Source organism: Molothrus aeneus, unplaced genomic scaffold, assembly GCF_037042795.1.
Source record: "Molothrus aeneus isolate 106 unplaced genomic scaffold, BPBGC_Maene_1.0 scaffold_35, whole genome shotgun sequence".
Taxonomy (NCBI): domain Eukaryota; kingdom Metazoa; phylum Chordata; class Aves; order Passeriformes; family Icteridae; genus Molothrus; species Molothrus aeneus.
Window position 1 is genome coordinate 779,017 of NW_027099016.1, and position 17,536 is coordinate 796,552.

The window sequence follows — 17,536 nt, forward strand, 5'->3', positions numbered from 1 at the left end:
AACAAATACTGTTCAATCCGGCATGGTCTCTTAAACAAGTCAAATTGCTGATGCAAAGTAATGTCTCAGAAATTCAGCCGGCCTGTTCACCTTTTTTGCAAACTTCCTTTGAGGGTTGGATGACCTGATTGCAAAAGCGGAACTCTTTTAAAAGACGGACGCTAAGAGACATAACCGGTGTTGTGGGAACAGGATTGGGAATTCTAAAGAGTATTGATTCAGAAGTATTAATGAATAAAATTGGCTGCTACAACTAGAGATTTGACCAAATTACAACCACCACTGCAGTCATTGGCTTTAGGAACACACCAGTGGCTGCTATCAAACATTTTGCCAAATTGGGAAAAGGTAAATGTAAATGACCACAAATTGGTAATTGATACACTCGGTGCTACACAAAACAACATTTCTTTGGCTCTCAGCTGTATCCAGGCACAATTGTGGATGCAGTCAGTTGCTGCCTCGATTATAAGAGAAGGTGAAGAAGGCACTTTTCCTACTGAAATTGGGAAAATAATTTGGGACAGTGCCACTGATTTTGCAAGAGAATTCCAATCCTGGTGGAACTTAGTGAATTTAACTTACAATCCCATTACAAACACAGCCATGGCTTTTGTGTTAACCATACGTAATGCCTCAGTGCATTTGATATTTCCTATGATTGCATTAGGGCTGAATGATGATGGAGCTGTTCTCTATCCTTATGAGCATCGGGAATGGGCCCGTCAAATGGGTGAGAAATGGCAAAATGTTAATTTAGAATCTTGTCTTGTCCGAGAACAAGGGTTCATCTGTGAAAGCAATGCAATCATAGGTCAAGACATTTTTTCAGACACAGAGCAAAATATCTGTCATTTTGAAATTCATCCTAATGAGACTTCTGAAACAGTCCTTACATACATAGGCAATAGATGTGCATGCTTCAGACCTGCTTGTGATTTTGTATTAGTAGACAATGTTGTAGTAGATACTAAAAATCTTTCAAATTTCTGTGCTTGTAACTTTACCAAGATTGCAGGATGGGATTTCTCTTATGAAGCTCCAGTTACCTCTCACTACCTATTGCAATCCAACTACACACTGATTCATAAACTGATGCCTACTCCTATTGGGATGGATCTCACTTTGGTAAGACAACTGCTGCTCCATCGAGACTTAGTTGAAATCCTTGAGAAGATTGAGAAAAACGCACAGAAAGCCCTGATGACTGTTCATCACAATGTGAGACAGATACCCCGTGTCATGGAAAGGGTGGAGAAAGATGCCGAGCACAGGGGGTGGGATACTCTTTTAGGTGGTCTCCTACTGCCACGGGTGTCCTGAGCAGTCTGTGTCATCCCATTGTTATCCTTTTGATACCAATTCTGCTTGGTTTTATTTTATCAGCAGTCCCATTCGTTATGAATTGGAGCATGAAACAGCTGACAAGATTGACGTCTATAGTTAATGCACACAACTTGGCTGATGTCCCATGCACTGTGGACATCCCCAAGACTTTGACACAAGGCAATTATGAATAAGCATATGTGTTTTGGAATAATCCTAATTTCCATTTATGATTTTGTGGGAATTACTTTTGATTTTTAGTGAATTGGTTTAGAAAATAATTTTAAAGTTAGTGCTTATATTATGATTTGTTTATTGCTTTTGCTTTTGATATTTGTGATTTGTTTTGACCATTTGAGAATTGTTATAAAAATAATACTATTTTAATTAATTAACCATTTGAAAATAGTTATAAAATTGATACTGTTGTGATCAATATTAATTATGTTTGTTTATTGTCTCTCTTTTTTTTTCTTCTTCCTATCCTTTCTTTTCCTCCTTTCTCTGTCTCTCTCTCTCTGTCATGCTGTCCCTATTCTTCCGGGTTATACTACCAATGTACAGCGAGTCATGAAGACCTATCAGCGACGCTCCAGAGCCCTGCTGATGACGATCCCTTCAAGACAATTGTGAGTCACGGGGTCGTGTGAGAGTCTGTCTGAAATATCCCTCATCTGCCTCACAATCGTCACTGGGGACCACTGAAAATCTCGGGCTTTGTAGGAGAAAGTTACACAAGCCAAAGGCTTCGAGACCTGAGAGCACAATGTTAGGTTATTGTTTTCACAGGTGTTGTTTGCTGTATGCTACACTGAGCCCAATGAGAAGAAGAAGGAAGCACCGTGCCCTTTTTGCAACAACAGCCTTGGGAGCTGTCCCACCTCTCGGCCTGGCTGGATTCTCCTGAGTTCTGGGTGGTCCCCCCACAGAAGACCCTCACCTGTTTTACAACCACCGTGACAGACAGACTGAGATGTAAGGAGCCTCTCCATCAAGGAGTGAGACACGAAACCCCCATGTGAAAAGGCCCCTCTGCTCCTTCCAAGGACTGGGACTGAAACCCCCAGCCCGGGGCAGGTGTGTGGGGGAGGCAAGCTGACCAAAGCGAGATGTTTGCCTGCAGGGTGTGACCGCTGGACCAAGAACACAATGGCTCTCGTTTACTGCTGAGAACATGGACTACCTGTTACATCTATTCCTTATTGTATCTGTTTCCCCCTCCTCGCAATTTCCAATAGAGTTATCATAATAAAAACCTCTGAGTTAGCCAGAGATTTCAAGATCTCCCCGACGTAACAGGCGGATCCTCGACTGGACTGGACCAAAGGACTTCGTCTCTACATTTGGTAGCTCTATCCCCCTCTTTCTCTCTCTCTCTCTTTTGTCTCTCTCTTCCTCTATCTTCCTCTCTCCCTTAATCCCTCTATCGCATTTTGCTGTGGTCATTCAATAAAGGTGCATTTGTTTTGATTATCATTGCAAACCCCCTTGTACCGTGTCGCTTCTTTTTGCACCCTGAGATCAAATCCACGAACCATCACGAAACCCGTCTGTGAGGACGGATCGTGACAGCCCCCGAGGACCCCTCCCCAAATTCCCCCCCAAAGCCCCCCCAGCACCCCCAGACCCCGCTAAAACCCCCTCAAGTTCCCCCCAGGCCCTCCCCAAATGCCCCCCAAACGTCCTCAAGACCCCTCCCCAAATTCCCCTTACGACCCCTCCAGGACCCCTCACCTGTTCCTGCGCCTCCTCAGCAGCGCCCGGAGCCCCCCGTCCTCTCCCAGCGCCTCCCCCGCTCTCTCCAGCGCCTCCCGCGGGACCCGCCCGAGCCCGGGGCGGCTCCCGGGGGTCCCCGAGGGGGTCCCGGGGGGCGGCGGGGGGAAAAGGGGGCGCCCGCTCCATGCCCGGGCCCGGGGTCAGGGGGCGCCGCTTCAGGCTCGGCTCAGATTGGCTGGAGCGGCGCGGGGAGGGCAGGAGTTGCAATGGAAAGACGCCCGGTGATTGGTTGTTTTCGTCGAGGGCACGGTGATTGACAGGAGAGGCGGGAGAGGCGGGCTTTGCTGAGGGGAGGTGCGCGGTGATTGGTTAGTTCAGCTCGAGACAGGCGGGCATTGCTGAGGGGATACCTGCGGTGATTGGTTGGTTCGGCACATCAGAGGCGGGCGTATCTGACGGGAGGTGTGCGGTGATTGGTTGGATTGGCGCACGGGGAGGCCGGTGTTCCTGAGGGGAGGTGATTGGTTGGTTTGGGGCGGGGCGTCCGCTATTGGCTGGGAAAAGTCCGGGATTTTTAAGAGAACATTCCCGGTTTTCTGGGGAAAACCTCTCAGATTATTAAGGAAAAATTCCCGTTTTTTGAAGGAGAAACATTCCCTGATTTTTTTGTCTCCACATGACCCCCAATAACCCAAAAAACCCCGAAACACTCGAAATAAACCCCAAATAACCCTAAAAAAATCCCAAATAATACCTAAAAGTCTGCCAAATAACCCCAAAAAATAAAAACACCCCTCAAATTAAACATAAAAATCCCCAAATGATTTCAAGTACACCTAAAAAAAAAACATATACACCAACATAAACCCCAAGAACCCCAAATAATTCCAAATAAGCCCAAATTAACCCAAATAACCCCAAATAATTCCAAAGAACCCCAAATAAATAGAAATGAACCAAGTAAAACCCAAGATAAACCCCAAATAGTCCATAAATAACCATAAATAAACCCCAAACAAACCCTAAATAAACCCAAAGAAACCCCAAGTAAGCCCAGTTCCTCCCGTCCCCACGCCATAACAGATCCCGACCAATCAGAACGTGCAGCACTGATGACAATCCAGTTGCTGGGCAGAAACTCAGAGCACTGGCCCCGCTCAGCGATTTTCAGCCAATCAGCGCCCGGCCCGACTCTGACTCATCAGTTGCCAGGCACAGACCAAGGCCTCTCACTGCGTTCAATAATCAGAGACGGCGCGGGGTAATTTCCAGCCAATCAGAGCGTGTCTCTCTGATGACTCATCAGTTGCGAGGAGGGGAATTTGGGGAGCGGGGGAAGGTGACCCTGAGGATGGGCTGGGGGACCCAAATTAATCCAAAAAGGGGTCGGGACCCCAAAACGGAGCAGGAGGGGCCTGGAGCCCCCAAAACCAAACACAGAGGACGGTATTGGGGGAACGATCGGAAAGGGGAAGGAGAGAGGGGAAAAGAGGGGGGTGGGACCCCCAAATTGAGCTGAGAGGGGGATGGGACACCCCAAATTGAGCTGGAAGGGGGGTGGGACCCCCAAACAGGATGAAGCCAATTTTGCTCCTGGAATATGTAAAGTAGTTTATGGATATGCAAAAAGTCTATGAATATGCAACAGGCTGATGTCATGGGAGACAAGGACCATCCAGCAAAGGTTGTTATGGCCACTGAGACCTCCGAGTTATTTCCAGGGACACCCCTTAATTAATCTGGTTTTAATTCCATCAGTCTGTTGCATATTCATAGACCCTCATGCATATCGACAAACTCATTTACATATTTCAGGAACTATTTTACATGTCCTGTCTTTGGGAGTGTCTCCACATTTCAGGAGCCTCCACTGAAATGGAAAATGTAAACCTCCTCCCTTAGAAGACGAAGAAGAAGAAGTAGAAAAGAAGAAGAAGAAGAAGGAGAAGAAGGAGAAGGAGAAGGAGAAGGAGAAGGAGAAGGAGAAGGAGAAGAAAAGCTGAAATTTTGGGAATCCAGTGGGAAAACGGCTGATCCTCTGGGAATCCATTTCTTACCCCCCAAAGACAGGGCAAAGGCAGGGCAGTGGGGTTTTTATAGGGTATCCCAAGGGTGGAGTTGGGGTTTGGGTCAGGGGAGGAGTTCTTAGCAACACAAGAAGGATGAGATCAAATTCCTGCCTCTTAGCAACAGCAGCATTCCACAAAGAACGTGTCCCCAAATCCTAAATTTCCTCTAAAACAACTGAGAAATTATGGAACTGCAGATATATTCGATCAATTTCCTTCATTTAACCCAGTTTGGGGTGTTTTTAAAGGATGAAGGTGAAGCAGAGGAAAATTAAGGCCAAACCAAAAGGAGAAGCAGCCAGGTGTGTTCCCAACATGGATCAGAGGGAATGTGAGGGACCAGGGCTGTGCCCAAAGTGCCTCCTCCAGTGGGGGATGGAGCTGGAGCAGCACACGAAGCTCTGCCGGCACTCGGGGCACTCACAGGGCTTCCCTTACCGGTGCCTCCGTTGGTGTCGGGTCAAGTTAGAGCTGCTGGAGAAGCTCTTCCCACACTGGGGACACTCGTAGGGCCTCTCTCCTGTGTGGATGCGCCGGTGAGTGATGAGGGTGGAGTTGTGCTTGAATCCCTTCCCGCAGTTGGGGCACTGGAAGGGCCTCTCCTCTGTGTGAATCCGATAGTGCAGGAGGAGATGGGAGCTGGTCTGAATCTCTTCCCACACTCCCCACACTCGTAGGGCCGTTCCCCAGTGTGGATCCTCTGGTGCACAATCAGGTCGCAGTTCCACCAAGCTCTTCCCAATCTCCACACACATGTGGGGCTTCTCCCCATCATGGAGCTGCTCATGGAGCACCAGCTCCGAGCTCTGGCTCCATCTCCGGCCGCCTTCCCGGCCCAGGCGGGCTCTTTCCCCCTCACATCCCCGCCATCTGTGTTTGCAGCCCCTCCTCGTGCGGCATCTCCGGGGCTTTTCCTCCCCGTTGGCTTCCTGCGCCGTGGAGCCGCTCAAAACGGCCTCTGCCACCAGGTTCTGCCGCGGGGATTTGTCCTCCCTGCTCTCCATGCTCAACTCCTGCTCTGGGGGAGGAAGGACAAGGACAGGATGGGATTTGCCTCCATGCCACAGGCAAGGGCAAGGGGATCCCCCCAGGGCTGAGCTGCAGCCAGGGGCTGTGCTGGGCTGGGAGATGGAGCAGCACAGAGGGGAAAGGGGCACTGACTTCCTCCTCACCTGCCCCAGTGTCCTGGGGCATCTTCCTCTTCCTCGCAGCTTCCCTGGGGTTGGCAATGGGAAATCCTGGTTTGAGGAAAACAAGGGATGAGCGCGTTTGTAGGAGCGTCAGGGGGTAGGACGGTCGGGATGGACGGAGACGAGAGATCTCTGCAGCCAGGCCCTGGAACTTGCGGTTTATTGCAAAGGGCCTGGGTGCAGGGCCCTGCTTGGAGCTGCCAGGCACAGCTCGGAGCAGGCCTGAGAGAAGAGAGGGGTAGAGAGGGTGACAGGGTAAGAGAGTAAGAGGGGAAGAGCGTAAGAGAGTAAGGTTCCTGTTACAACACAATAAATCTTCTTCTGTGTTGAATATTCTATTTCTCACTAACCAATCTAGTACAAGATACAAATCCTATAGCATTTACATACAGCCTGTAAGAATCACTACATCACCATACTGTGTTACATTTTAAATGCTAAAAACTCCTCTTTGGACCCCTTCTGCTGAGCTAGTAGGGTCTGCTCTGACCCTTGGATCAGTCTGCAAGCAGAGGGAATTGTTTCATTAAAAGGGGATTACCTTCAGTTGGGCCACACCATTGTTTTCCAGTTGTTCACTAACTGAGGTATCTCAAAGCTTGCTTTGATTTCAATCTTGCTTATAGTTTCTATATTGTCAAAATCTTTTGCCAGACAATCATATTTATAAGGCTTTCCTGTTTCACCGTCCCCAACACACACTGAGTTTGAAGGTCCCTCTGCCCGACTCCATCTCTACAAGTCAGCGGCCATCTGGGCTCCAGAAAAACCTCCCAAACACCAAGATTCAGCCCTGAAAAAGCCACCCAGGAGTTCCCTGTCCCTGGTCCCTCCCCTCTGCTGTTTGGGGGTTCCCCCCTGTCCCAGCTGCTGGGGGTCACGCTTGGATTGGGGGTCCCCCTTCTCCTCGGTGCCCGCCCTGCCCAGGCTGCTGGCAGTCCCAGCAATGCCAAAAGCTCCCCCCGCTTTGCTCTCCCCATTTCAGGATGCCGGGGCTGTTTGGGCTCCCGGGCTCCCTTCTCCCCTCATTCTCTGCTCTGGGCTGCAGCGGCTCCAAGGAGTCCCCCCTGCCCCTCTCCAGGCTCTTGAGGCTCCCGCCAATGGCGGCGCTCCCCCTCTCTGGGCTCCCCACTTTGGGCTCCTGGGGCACACAGGGCTCTGCTCCTCCAGGCTGCCTCTGCCGGCAGCCGCCACCGCCACCCCCTGATGTCCCCCCAAGGGGCCTTTTCCGCTCAGCCTTGGACTTCTTCATTCTCCAAACATCCCCCCAAAAACCCAACCCAGGGACCCTCTGGATATCTGGGCCGAGCTCCCCCTCCCCGTTCACCAGCGTGATGGGGGCGGCGATGATCCCACAGGAGGAGGAGGAGGAGGAGGGACAAAGGCGGATCAAGGCTGAGCTGAGGGCGCCAGGCAGGGATCAACGGCCTGGCTCCCTCAGCTCAGCCTTGATCCGCCTTTGTCCCTCCTCCTCCTCCTCCTCCTCCTCCTCCTCCTCCTCCTCCTCCTCCCTAACCCCACCTCCTTTTCCTCCTTCCATCGCTGCTCTCTGTCCACCTTCATCCCTCCTCTTCCATCCCTCCTCCCCCTGCTCCTCCCCCCTAGCCCCACCTCCTTTTCCCCCTTCATCCCTGCCCTTCCCTGCCTCCTCCTCCTCCCCCAGCAGCAGCCACACCCTCGGTGCCCGTTCCCGCAGCCCTCGCAGCCCGCGGCAGGAGCGGGGATGGAGCCGGGACAGGTCGGGATGGGCAGCGCGGGGCTCTCGGCTGCTCCCAGCCGCTGCGGGCGGGGGGAACCCGGCCCGGGCCAAAGGAGAGGCAAACTGGGCAAACTGGGGGCTGCACATCCAAACTGGGCCTTGCTGGGGACCCTGCCTGGCCACTGCCAGCCCTTGGGGCTCCTCTCGGCACATCCGCCAGGGGGGAACGCACACAGGGCTGGGGGATCCCAGCAGTGGCAGCACTGCCAGGGACTGGGCTGCACTGGGATCGTACTGGGAGTGACTGGGGCTGTACTGGGCTTGTACTGACATCATACTGGGATCATACTGGGAGTGACTGGGGCTGTACTGGGTTTGTACTGACATCATACTGGGATCATACTGGGATCATGATGGGTCTGTACTGGGTTTGTATTGACATTATTCTGGGATCATATTGCCATGCCAGGGCAGACTGTGATCGTACTGATGGACCCTGGGATCATACTGGGAGTGATTTGGACTTTACTGGCTTTGTATTGACATCCTATTGGCATCATACTGGGATTGTACTGAGTTTGTACTGACTCCATACTGCGATCATACTGGGATCATGCTGAGATCACACTGGGAATGAGTAGGAGCCTGGGGGGGGCAATTGAGACCATGTCAGGGGTAAATGGGATATACTGGGATGAACTGGGATTTTGCTGAGGATGGTTAGGATCATACTGGCAGTGAGTGCCACTACACTGAGGCTGACTGCGAGTGCTTGTGAGCAAATGGGATCATACTGGAAGGAACTGGAAAGATGCTGGAGGGAACTGGGGTACCCTGGGAGATTTTGGAAGTGACTGGAAGGAAAGTGAGGGTGAAAGAGACCAACTGGAATCATGTGGAGCAAAACTGGTTTATTCTGTCAGTGACTGGGAGCACACTGGGGCCATCTTTGGATCATACTGGGAGTGACTGGACTAATACTGGGACTAACTGAGAGTGACTGGGAACATACCCTGCACATCATCCCCCATACTGGGCAAGACTGGGAGTGACTGGGAGCAACTGGGAGCACGCTGCGAGAAAATGGGCTCATACTGGGACTGACTGGGCTGATCTAGGAAGCAACTGGGGCCACGCTGGAGGCAGCTGGGACCATACTGGGAGAGATTGGGAGCAACTGGGATTATACTGGGACCACGCTGGGCGGGCTGGCATGTGACTGGGATCAAACTGGAGCTTACTGGGATCATATTTGGAGTCAAAAGGAAGTGACTGGGATCACACTTTGGGCTACTGGGAGCAACTGAGGGAAACTGGAATCATGCTGCAAAGCAAATTGGAGGAACTGGGAAGGACTGGATGCATGCTGGAGGCAACTGGGATATACTGGGCATAACTAACACCTTACTGGGGCTACTGGCAGTGTCTACATGACACTGCCAGAAATGACTACAGACATTCTGGGGGCAACTGGGATATACTGGGAGTGTCTGGAACCACACTGGGGGGACTGGAATCACACTGGGAACAACCGGGACCATGCTGGGGAGAACTGGGACCATGCTGGGAGCAACCGGGAGTGAGTGGGATCATACTGGGAGGGACTGGGATCATATGGGGAGGGACTGTGACTAGAGCAGGGGCAACAGGGTTCAACTGGGACCATACTGGGAGTGTCTGTAACCACAGTGGAGTGATGGAAGCACACTGGGAACAGCTGGGCCCATGCTGGGAGCAACTGGGATCACTCTGAGGGTGACTGGAATCATGCTGGCATTGACTGGGAGTAACTGGGATGGTGCTGAAATAAACTGAGAAGAGGTGGGAGTGACTGGGAACAAACTGGAAGCAACTGGGATAAACTGGGAGAGACAGGGAATCACTGGGATCATACTGGAGGCTACTGGGGTCATGCTGGCATTGACAGGGAGCAACTGGGATCACACTGGAGGCACTGGAATTGTACTGGGAGTGTCTGAGAGCAACTGGGATTAGACTGCAAGTGACTGGGATCATACTGGGAGTGGCTACACTCATACTGGGATTAGAGTGGGTGTGATTGGACCCTGACTGGGGGTTACTGGGAGCTACCAGGCCCATGCTGGGAGCCAACTGGGGACTTAATTAGAGGAACTGGGAGCAACTGAGAGACAACTGGCGGCACATGAACAACACTGAGGTGACTGGGAGTGCCTGGCAACAACTGCCAGAATGTTCAGCGCAACTGGGATATACTGGGAGGGTCTGAGACCACAAGGCTGTGGGACTGGGACCAGACTGGGAGCGACTGGAAATGTGCTGGGGGAACTGGGAACACGCTGGGGGCAAGTGGGAGTGACTCCCTATTTGATCCCAGTCCATATTTAATCCAAGTCCATATTTCATCTCAGTCTATATAATCTCTGTCCAGTTTATCTCAGTCTGTGGGATCCCAGTCCATATTTGATGCCAGTCCATATTTGATCCCAGTCCATTTGATCAAAGTCCATATTCGATCCCAATCCATATTTAATCCCTGTCTATATTTGATCTCAATTCATATTTCATCCCATTCCAAATTTAATCCAAGTCCATATTTGATCCTACTTCCATATTTGATCCCAGTCCAAATTATACCAGTCCATATTTATCCCAGTCCATATATGATCCCAGTCCAGTTTATCTCAGTCTGTATGGTCCCAATCCATAGGATCCCAATCCATAGGATACCAGTCCATATTTGATCCCAGTCTAAATAATCTCAGTCCAGTTTATCCCAGTCTGTACAATCCCAGTCAATATTTGATCCCAGTCCATGTTTGATCTGTGTTCCTATCTGATCCCAGTCCATATTTGATCAAGTCCCTATTTGATCCCAGTCAATAGTTGACCCCGGTCTGTATTTGATCCCAGTCCATATTGGATTCCAGTCAGTATGATCCCAGTCCATATTTGATCCCAGTCCATATTTGATCTGTCCCTATTTTATCCCACTCTGTAGGATCCCAGACCCTATTTGATCCCAGTCGATGTTTGATCCTAGTCCATATTTGATCCCAACCCCTATTTGATCCCAGTCCATATTTGGTCCCAGTTCATATTTTATCCCAATCCATATTTGATCCCAGCCCATGTTTGAACCCAGTCTATATAATCTCAGTCTATTTTATCCCAGTCTGTAGGAACCCAATCCATATTTGATCCCAGTCCATAGTTTATCCTAGTCCATATTTGATCCCATTCCATATTTGATCCCAGTCCATATTTGATTCCAGTCCATATTTGGTCCTAGTCCCTATTTGACCCCAGTCCATATTTGATCCCAGTCCGTATTTGATCCCAGTCCGTATTTGATCCCAGTCCGTATTTGATCTGTCCCTATTTTATCCCACTCTGTAGGATCCCAGACCCTATTTGATCCCAGTCCATATTTGATCCTAGTCCATATTTGATCCCAACCCCTATTTGATCCCAGTCCATATTTGGTCCCAGTTCATATTTTATCCCAATCTATATTTTATCCCAATCCATATTTAATCCCAGCCCACATTTGATCCCTGTTACCTCTGCTGAGGTGTGATGACCTGGTTCAGGAACGGCACGGTAGCAAACCTCCAGCTGCTTGGGCCATGTGCTCACAGACACCAATATGGTGGATGGCAAAATGGCGTTTATTAACTGGTTACATGGGGTTATATAACCTCGGTTCTGCTTGTGTCATAAATGGGGCTTAGGTAACTTTAACAGCTGAGGGGAGGGGTTCTGTCTGCCCGTACAACGTGATATCTTCCGATCGCCTGTCCCTAACTTCCCACATTTCCCCCTTCCCTCATGATTAATTAAAAACACACGAAGTGTAAAGGTTATAAAAATGCAAAGGCTGTTAAACTGATTTATGGTAAAACCGACAAATGGTAAAAGGCAATGCAACATATCCGCAACAAGCGTGCCTCAAAGCAATTGTTGGTGGTCAACAAATAAAATGTTAAGTTTTTCTAAACGGTTTTTAACAAACAACACTAATTTGTTCAATATGCAAGGCCCAAAAATCAATGTCAGGAGTATCATAGTAAGAGGGCCTATTAAAGTGGAAACAAGGGTAGTCAGCCATGGGAACTGATTGAACCATGACTCGAACCATCCTTGTTGAGCTTCTCTTTTGCTCTTTCTCTGGGCTAGCCTTTCCCTTAGTTCAGCCATCGAGTCTCGTATGACCCTGGTATGGTCTGCATAAAAACATTGTTCCTTCTAGGCGACACACAGGCCTCCTTGTTGCATGAACAAGAGGCCTAATCCTCGTTTGTTCTGCAGGACAACCTCTGAAAGCGAGGAGAGGGATTTCTCTAGAAAGGAGATGGATTTTTCAATTCTCTGTAAGTCCTCATCGATGGTCATCTGCAGTTGAGAAAGTTCTTGGTGTGGAGGTACATGGCCAAGACACCTGTGGCTGTGCCAGTAGCTCCTAGACCAAAGAGCATTGCAATGGTTATGCCCTTTATTACTTCCCTTCTGTGGAGCCGGTTGGATTCCTCTAAAAGTTGATATACTTCTTCTTCTCGGTGGTACAGGACTCTAGGAACAATTAGAACTTGGACACAAAAATCAACAGAGTTATTGAATTTATCAAGGAGCACACAGGGGCTTACTCCAGATTGCTGACAGACCCACATTCCTAAAGTAGTCGGAATCGCCCACTTATAGATCCTTCCATTAGGTTCGATAAATTCAGTGCAGATGTTGCCCATCTGCCTTGCTAAAATTGCATTGCCGAAGCACTTGCCTTGGCCTGTGACCTGACTCGCGGTGTCCCACCTGCACTGATGTGGATTCTCTGCTATCAAATAGTTAAAGGGGACATTAAGGGCAACACCCTCGTAAAAAGGGGGCTTTGCATCATAGCATAACCAGCATGATTTTGTAAGGTTTGGGTTAGATTGGTTCAGTGATAAAAAGGTGGCATTTAATACATCAAGAAACTAATTGTAAGGAGCTGGTTTATCTAAAAGGCTGTATGGGGACGAGGTAGGATTTAATGCTTGTACATTAAGGGTAAAATTGGTGCTAGTTGTGATCCCCCTCTTGGGCCCGTAAGAATTAGATTGGGTCCGATTGATTGGGATACTGACAGTAGAAGCCTGATAATTTTTATGTTCACCCAAATGTCGTGAAAGGTGCGGATAAACACTGACCACACCTTACCAGTGGTCCAACTCTCATGGGTCGGCTGCAAAATTGTCATTGTGTCATTGTGTAGCTCGTACAATTGTGTTTTCTCCCATCTTGGGCCGTGTATATTTGATTGTGTCTTCTAAATTTTGGTTCCAGACAACCATGGGGAGCATACCTGACTTGCAGGAACTTATCAGGTTGCTGTGGTTGCTACCTGTCGCTTGTCATGATAGTTTCACACCCCCAATATCTGCAATATCCATACCCTGGATAGTTACAGAAACTTTTGCCTGGGTTGGAAGCAGGGCACCAATAGGTCTGGTATAGTGATAAATCTCTAAAATCAGGGAATCCTAGCCGTGGGGGAAAAATGTCCCTTAGCTGAAACTCAAAAGATGGGCTGTCAGGTGTGATGGTTTCTTTGATAGCATTATCGCTTGAGAGATGGCGTAAAACCCACCTGAATGGCTGGTGAGGGTAATGCCCTGCATCGGCCTGCCCTCTGCCAATTAACCCTAAAAGCAAGATCACACAGAGATACCATTGCCGCTTGGATCTCACTGGTGTGGGATTCTTGGGAGCTGTCAGGCTGCTTGGTGATTTGTCGCTTTCTTCAGGTACTGGGGTATATGGGTTGTGGGGATGTCCAAGGATCCAGTCCTGCAAATAAAACTTCACAATTCTCATTAGTTCAACTCTGAAGGTCTGGTTTGATAGACTTAAGTGGGCACCATTTGACTATACCGGCTTTTTTAACAGCTGCGTACCCTCGCCCCGTGAGCACTGGTCTCCAACCTCGCTCCCATTCCCCTAGTTCATTTCTAATTATAACCTGTGGGCCTTCCTCTAGCGCTCAGGTGGCCCATTGTCTCTGGGTGGGGCTGCTTGTTTCATCCCCCCTAGGGAATTGATTTAATGCTAACAGAGAGGTTGCCAGTATGCGCGCTTGGTCTCTCGGGGGAATGGAGTTAGTAAAACCCTCTGTTTTAGCCAATACCTCCTTGGCTCAGAGGTTTTAGCCAATACCTCAATTTGGCTTTCAGAGTTTGATTTGCTCGCTCAACAATGGCCTGCCCAGTGCTATTGTATGAGATGCCATGTACTGAAGTGATACCCCATTTTGAAACGAATGCTTGGATCAATTTTGAAACAAAATTTGGGCCATTGTCTGTCTTGATCTGTTTTGGAACACCAAGCCACGCCATGGCCATTAACCAATGTTGGATGGTTGCTTTGGAGTCAGTTTTTTGATGTTGTGTGTCCATGTGGCCACGATCACCCTGCTATATGTATCCACAGTCACCACAAGCCACGCCTGGGGTCTTAGCAGCTGACATTATGTAAAGTCTGTCTGCCATATTTCTGCTGCTTTGAGGCCTCTGGGGTTGATGCCGCTAGACCACAGTGGTGATTTTTGGCAGTGGGGACATGTGGCGACAACGTGCTTCGAATCAGCAGCCGAAATCCCGCATTTTTTCGCAAGTGCTTTAGCTCCGATATGAAGGGACTCATGTAGTTGACCGGCATCTCTCAGCGTTCACAGTCCTCTTGCGGCAGCGTCTGCCTTGTCATTGCCGATTTGAAAGAATCCCTTAACCGGATTATGGCTGTTAACGTGGATGATAGATATGGTGCCTTTTTGCGAAAAAAGTGCCTCTTCAAGCATAATCACCACTGTGGACACTGATATGCCGGGTCCAGACATGGCTAGGCAGAGTTTACCCACAAATATAGAGTCCGTTACAACATTGAGGTGCTCTTCTGGGAACAGTCCACATGCTAGTACTACTGTGGCTGCTTTGAGTTGCTGGACTGAAAGCGTAGGGTCAGTGGTTTTGATGCATTGCCACTGTACTCCTGACTGCCATCCCCCTGCTGCGGTGGAGGTTAGCGAAGATGCGTCCGTGAAGACCCTGGGTCCTGCTCGTGGCCGATCCATTATTTTTGATGGGAGATCAATGTCGACGATCGCAAGCAGCTGAGTCCAAGCGGGTTTTGCTGCGTAGCGAATCTCTCCTCCAAATCCAGCAAGGGCTATGGCTAGATGCTCTGATATTGACGCTGACTGCGTGGAAAGCTATTTGCGGATGGGCAGATATATCTTGGCGGGTTTGATGCCCAAATGCCTTAGGGCGAGTTTCCTGCCTTTCATGATAAGGCTGCTAAAGCACTCAACTCCTGGGGAAAAAGTGCGTGATGGTTTTCCTAAGATTACCCATTGTATTGGTTGGGCTTTGTCAGGAGCCCTTGGGCTAGCGCTCCTACTCCCCCTTTCTTTGTAAAGTGGACATACAAGTCAATTGGTGCGCCTGGGTCCCATCTGGAGAGCGTGCTTACCGACATTTGATGTTCAATAAAATTGAGCGAGCTCATCGCTTCTAGTGTCAGAGTTTTCTGCTCCCATGGGTTTTTCCCTCTCAGGAGGTCGTTTAGGGGGTCCATGACCTCGGGAGGGATCAGGATGATATTGCGGAGCCATTGTAGGGATCCTACCAGCTGCTGCATGCCATGGAGTGCCTTGATGTCTCGTTGAATTTTTATTTGGGGAGGGGTTATATAGGAGTTCGAAATTCCCACCCCTAAAAAGGTTATGCATGATCCCTTTTTTATTTTTGCACTCACGATTTTGAACCCATTTATTTTCAAGGTCTCCAAGACTTGGAGAAGGTCTCTCTCCAAGCTAGGTCGACACTAGCTGGTCTACTTGGCTCGCTGATGGCACAGCGATCAGAATGTTGTCGAACGATGGTCGCAGTCGGATCGCTCTGCCAGACTGGCGCTAGTGCTCAGTCTACCATGATTTGACAAATGGTTGGGGAGTTGACCGTTCCTTGGGGCAATACTCTCCACTGGAATCGCAGGTTGGGCCGCTGGCTGTTCAGGAAGATGACAGAAAAGGCAAACCACTCTTTGTCTTCATCGTGCAGGGGAATGGAAAAGAAACAGTCTTTAATGTCAAGCACCGCACAGGGCTGTCCTCTTGGTATCATCAAATTCATCGGCAACAAAGTTTGTACAGGACCCATTGGTTGAATTCTTTTGTTCACCTTTCGCAGGTCATGCAGGAGGCGGAAGCCCTCACCAGATCATTTGGGTATTACAAAGATTGGGATGTTCCATGGGCTTGCGGAGGGTTCTATGTGGTTCCGCTGTAGCTCACGGCTAATTAGCTCAAGAAGGGCAATTATTCGAGGCTTTGACAAGGGTCACTGCTTGACCCACACTGGGTCCACTGATTTCCATGTTAGTTTGATAGGTAGCAGCGGGTATGCAGCAGTGGTCCTTAGACTAAATTTATCATCCTGACATCCAACAGGGCTAGGGCATCCCTCCCCAGCAAGGGTGGGCATTCTGACATGACATATGGGGAAAGGGTGATAGTTCTCCCCAGTCCTCTTTCGGTGCAGAGCATTATCGCTACCGGTTGGGTGCTTTTTCAGGCCCGGGACAGCCCTCCAGCCCTGCCCACCATGGGGGCTTCTTCCAGTTTCCACTGTGAAGGCCAGTGTATGTTCAGGATGATGGTAACGTCTGATCCCGTATCAACCCAAAAGGGGAGGCAGATAGCAGAATTATCAGGGTTGTTATAGAGACGGCAAACTGCCCTCACTATCAGCGGGTGCCTGCCCACCTTCACGGCAAAGGCCACCCAGGGGTCCCGCTCCCATGCTTTCATGGCCAGGGCCACCCAGGGGCCTCGCCCCCAGGGAGCCGTTCTTGGCATTCCTGGGGTGTTGATGGGTTTGGCTGAGCCGTTGGTTGAATTGCGAAATTGGTCATTGGAGGGGGCAGTGGGTGCGGGAGCTCCGTGCCCCATTGAAAATTGGTGTAACTGGGCCGCTTCATGTCCCAGGTGGGAGGGAGCTGTGTGCGGCCCGGGTGCCCCCTCCCCCTCCCGCTTCCCTGATGTTTAGATCTGCACTCTTTGGCAAAATGCCCCTTTTTCCCACATGCCCAGCATGGCCCCCTAGGTCTCGTCTGGCATGGGGGAACAGCTGTTAGTGGATGCCCTGACTGGGGGCAATTCATTGCAACGTGACCTGCCTGGCCACACTTAAAGCATGCTATCACACTGGTTATTGCAGTGCGGACGGCTGCCTGGATTGGAGCTAGATGTTCTTCTTTTGTGACATGCCTAATCATGTCCGCTATGTTAGACCGGGGCCGTAATGACCGTAAAACGTCCTTAGTAGCTGAATTGCATTGTTGGCACAAACACTCCGCTAACACAGGGCCCTTCTCTTCTGAGGGTAAAGCCGAGGAATCGAGTGCTGCCTGGAGGTGGTCCACAAATTGTGTAAAACTTTCACTATCGCTTTGCTTTATAGGAGACCATGGCAATGGTCTAGCAATGACCTTAGAAGCAGAGTGGATAGCTCTCTAGAGGC

At 49.8% G+C, this 17,536-nt stretch overlaps 1 pseudogene; it reads right to left on the reverse strand.

Moving 5' to 3' along the window:
• LOC136570617 (zinc finger protein 850-like) overlaps window positions 1-17,536 on the reverse strand; it is a 101,568-nt pseudogene that overhangs the window by 67,162 nt on the left and 16,870 nt on the right.